Source organism: Echinops telfairi, unplaced genomic scaffold (genome assembly GCF_000313985.2).
Source record: "Echinops telfairi isolate 266 unplaced genomic scaffold, ASM31398v2 ScPeMD7_7441;HRSCAF=8479, whole genome shotgun sequence".
Lineage (NCBI taxonomy): Eukaryota > Metazoa > Chordata > Mammalia > Afrosoricida > Tenrecidae > Echinops > Echinops telfairi.
Genome location: NW_022111341.1, coordinates 868,209 through 873,587, shown reverse-complemented (window position 1 = coordinate 873,587; position 5,379 = coordinate 868,209).

Sequence of the window (5,379 nt, the reverse complement as noted above, 5' to 3'; positions counted from 1 at the left end):
CAGACAGGACATGAAATGACCCCTGTGGTAGTAGACAGTGTTCCCTCTCACCATTCATCAAACAAGGATAATCAAGATAGAATCTTCATTGATCAGACTGGCAGAGAATCAAAGGAGTGGGGGGAAGACAGCCTGCGTGACAGTCTGGCAGACAAGGTTTTTACACTCTGCCAGAGAGGGGTTATTGTGGGAGGAAGGTTATAAGAATAGCTGCCAGCTTTCCTGGAGAATAATAACTTGTCACTCTGCATCCAGCGCTTTTTAATTATGGTGAAGCCTAGGGGGGTAAAGTTATGAAAACTTCTTGAATATAACCAGCCACCTTGGGAGAATGAGTGGGTGGGCTCAGAGGCTCAGGACCATATCTCTCTATACACCAAGGTCAATTGATTGGTATAACATCTCACTTAGGTGAATAGTGACCGAAGTCTTTAAAGTTTGAAATCGATCATCTATGGTTCAACGATTCGTCTCTCCCTGTCCGGAAGAAAGAAGAGTATTGAGAATCCAAGGCAGGGAAATAATGAATCCGGTGGCCTAATGGGCCACGTGAACATCAGTCTTCATGAGCCTGAGACCAGAAGAACTAGATGGTACCAAGCTACCAACTGTTCAAAAAGGGATCACATTAGAAAGGCTTGGATCAAGACTGTGGAAATGGTGGTCATTAGACCTTGGGTGACCCCTGGCTTAGTGGGCGTCCATTGAAAGGAGGCCCAGAACCACCATATATTCAGTATCAACATTACCCTTGCATTAACATGACAGGCAAGGATCTGCCCCGTAAGGAATAATACAGGAAAGTGTCCCCTAGCACCAGCCCCCATGCTCAGTGTAAATTGACTCCACCATTTACAACCTCAATCTATACCAAGCAACAACCCATGGGTTGCAGTTTACAGCTAGACTGTACTCACAAAAAACGCCTCTTCTCAACAGGACCTTAAATTCTATGTCATTGGGTAAATTCTTGATACTATCAATGCAGTCACTTTATACCTCAGGGGGGCTAATTGACAATGTTTTTCTTTTTTGTTGTTGTTTTATTTGTTCATTTTTGTTGTGTCATAAAATGATCATGTGACTGATAAAGTAAACCAGAGTCATTCATAACTCATAGATAAGCAGATGGATTCTGGGCTCCCACTTAACTCTAGCCCCAATCCAAGAACAGTTAGCTCTTATAACATGGCCCTGCTAGAAGCGATCACTGAAGATAAGGATGCTACAGCAAAGTGTGGTGAAGAAAGCAGATGGTGCCTGGATAGCAAATGAAATAACCCTGGGGTCTTAAAGGCTTGTATTCAAACAAGCAGCCATTTAAGTCCACATGGAAGAAGCACACCATTCTGTGTGACTCAAAGATGACAATAACAAATATGAAGGGAAAAATATCAGAACTTAAATTGTCACCACCCAATTTGTAGAAGGCTATGGAGGACAGTGGGACTATCTGGTCATATTAAACATCTAGCAGATCCCCCTGGCCACAGGACAGGGACACAAACAAATTTACTATAAGACAGAAATGATTGTAAAGTTAATTATGGTGGATGGAATTATGGTATAATATGATACTTGGTCAGTTGAACTCCCTCTTGACCCAAACTGACTCTGCTCTGGGCTTAAATATTTCTTGCTTGTTCTGTGACAGCAATTTCTTCTCTGGCTTTTTCAAGTGTTACCGGTGGTCTTTTCTTTCTTACTCTTTATTTTTACATTATGATTTCTTCCTGTTTCATTGTGGTTTTTATTGTTATTGCTTCTGTTAAGTTTCCAAGTTTATGAAGCACAAAAGGAGTGAATGTATAGAGACAGTAATCGATGCAATGGTTTATCGGGACGGATGGGGAGTGGGGTTGCATCATAGGGAAGGCGAGGAGAACTGTGAAACGGACAATGAATGTGAAAGGGAGGAGGGAGAAGGGAGCACTAGAATTCATTGTGATGATGTCTACACAATGCTTTTTAAAATCAACTTAACTGTAAACATGTATAATCTGTGAATTTTATATCTTGATTGTGACAGTGGTTTCCCTAATCCACACATGTGCTAAAAGGACATGGAGCTATAGCCACATATTTCAGCATTGTCAAATTCCTGGGTTTGATTTGTGTTAAGATGTAATCAGTGGGAAACGGAGTGACGTGTACATTAGTTCTATCTTTATAATTCTTTTAAAAGTAAAAATGCACTTAAGACAAAATGGGTGTATCAGCAATTGGGTGAAGAAAGTTGATGGTGCACAGTTGGATGTGGGAGTTACATAATCTCCTGTCAACTTGTGAAGGGGTGGAGAGTCTAGCCTGTCAATCAGGTTGCAACTTGATGACCTCATTTGGAGGCTCAAGGGATATAAGCAGCTCAATGGCGGCAGGACACATATCTGTGTCTATGAATTTGTTTCTCTAGTCAACCCAGACTAACACACCGGCTATTAAAAGATATAGCCTCTGGGGTCTTAAAGGCTTGTCGTTAAACCAGAGGTCATCTAGCAGAGAAGCAACAAAGTCCACCTGGAAGAAGCACACCAGCCTGTGTGATCATTAGGTGTCAACAAGAAGAGGTACCAGAATTTCAAAAACAAGCACTAATCGTGGATTAGTGGAGACCCCAAACCCACCTGTAAGATAATTGGACAATCCCTCTCAGATGGGTCAAACGGAAGGGATGATAAATCCAGGGTGTGGTAAGGCATTGATGAAACACATAACTATCCTCTAGTTCTTTAATATTTCTTCTCCTTACTATTATGGTTTTTATTTGTTTTACCTCATTAATCATGTTAGATATGTGTATGTTCATTTATATATTTAAGATCATTTGGTACATGAAAGTCAAGATAGATAATCCATCAGAAAAAATAACAGGAGTAATGAGTCCCTGAGGATATGGGAAGAGAGAGAAGGGCATGGGGGAGCTGCTAGCACTGATGACTGTATAACCCCACTTGGTGGGATCAAACAACAGAATTGTATGTGAATGGATATATTGGATTGTGTAAGATATAGCAAAAAAACTATTATAGAAAAAATACATGGTTGAAAACAGATCAATACATCATAGTTACAGATGGGATAACTGGAATGGGAACAGGGCCTTGATTGGGATATGTACCTTGTGGTAGACAGAGAAGCTTACAAGATTGGTCAAGGGACCTATGGAGATAAGGCAAGCAGGACATGACTTGTGACTATTTGACCCCTGTAGATGACCTCCATCAAGAAACACCCAGGTAATTCCCCAAGGAGACCGCCCCTTCCTGTACTGGTCAGGGAGAGACTGTCCTTTCCAATGAACTCTGTCTGAGCATCCAACTGTTCGTATACTTGGCAAATGTTCAGAGAGAATTCAGTATACACTGACTTTGCTTTTGCAAACTGGATGCTCAGAAATGAAGTTCTAGGATAATTCTTTCCTCTAATCTTGGACTTTATTATCCAAGGATTCAATCCTCGGATCACACAGGCTGGTGAACTTCTTCGCTGAGGACTTAAGTGACACCTCACTTTGACGGCTGCCTGTTTTAAGATAAGCCTTTAAGACCCCAGATGCTGTTCTTTCTGACCATCAGGAACCATCTGATTTTGTTACAGCACCCATAAATTCAGTGATCACTTCATAAGGCTAAGTATTGAATAAGAATGAATTATTCTTAGGTTTTGGCTTACGATGTAGGGTAAGCTCAAAATTCATTCATATATCTAAGGTATTTGTGTATTTTTAATTACACATTCCATATTAGATTGTTGGTTTCTTGACGTTTAAGAAATCACCTAGTGATTGTTGCTGTTTTTCCATTTGGACTCAGTCGCAAAGGATTGAGTTAACCTCTTACATTTATAGCACACCACATCATTAGGCTATATAAGGACCCTTATGACATTGATTTCTGGTTTACGTTGGTCTCCAATCCACGCCCATTTTCATACCTCTCAGAGAGAATGGGTGACTAGGAAACGTGATAGTCTGGAACATTGGCAACATTGATCATGTTGTGCCAACGCACTAAACTATGCTACCTATAATGGTTTAGAAGGCAACACGATTGGAACAAAGGAGATTTATTGTAGTTAAGCTGCTTCTACTGCTTGCTTTCAGTTACCATCAGAATGATTCCACTCACAGCAGCTCCTGTGGTTCAGTCCATTGTGCGTAGGTGTTGAGCCATTCCCAACACCTACGCACTCTTCCTGAAATGTAAGCACTACAGGAAAGACTAAGTGTGGGAACTAACTAGATTCTAATGAGATCAGTGCTAAAGAGATGTTGAAAAAAATACCTGAATTAGTAAATAGGATCAAGTTGTTCACCATTCTTCCATTTCTCTTCCTCCTCCGATAGGGTTTAGGTTTATTCTGCCAACACAGAATTTCTAAGCTTCCTCTTTTACTGAAATAATAACGTCTTCTCCAGTTCTAGGCTCCTTTCCAATCAGCTCCCTCCTTCTGTCCTGCCTCTTCCAGCTTCACATAATACGTGGCTTCTACTTTCTAGAAGTGACGTTAAAGACGTTTAAGTCTTGCTGGCCCTGGAGTCTGGTCATTCATGGGCTCTTTTGGTAAACAGAAGCTTTTTGTTACCTCCTATTTCTGCTCGTGATCTCTTCTTAGGGGTATCTAATCTAGGAGGAGGAGACGTTTAAAGTAATGACATCCGATGCAGCCACAAAGCTCCCTAAGCCTTTGAGGGAAATCATGCCGCTCTCCTGTTTATGGCACCTGCCCGCCTCCCCTATGTCACCACTCTGTGGGGTTTGAAATAGTAAGCTTCAAAGATCATGTAATTCCATTTTTTCAGTCCATCCCAAGCATCCCAAGTGACTTTGGGCAATTTTTGTCTGTGCTTCTGGCTCTTATCTGTGAAACAGGGAAATTATTAACATGAATTTCATAGCGCTAAGTTAAAGAACAAAGGAGATAATCCACTTAAATGTAGTACTTGCCCTTGCCTGAGGTAAAAACCTATTGCGAGATCAAGTCCTGGCCTGCCTTTGAGTCTAATCCTACTTACAGCAACCCTGTGGGCACAGTAGAACTGCCCCAGCGTGTTTCTGAGAGGAAGTATTTATCAGAGTGGCTGGTAGGTTTGAAACCCCAAGCTTACAGTCAACAGCCCAACAGTTAAAACCCTGTGTCACCAGCCTCCTGTTAATTCAACAGATGAAGAAATTGATGCTCAAAAGTTAACTTCTCCAAAATCATGAATTCAGTGATATGGAATGGTTGTGTAAGTCTCCTGTCTGTGATAATAAATTCTTTACTTTCTCAAGCGTGTTATCTTTGCTTATCACACAATAACTAAATATCTATAGTGGAAGAAAGGCCTTCAGCATGCGTTCCACTTCAGTGTTCAGATAAAGCGCCCTAAAATCTCTC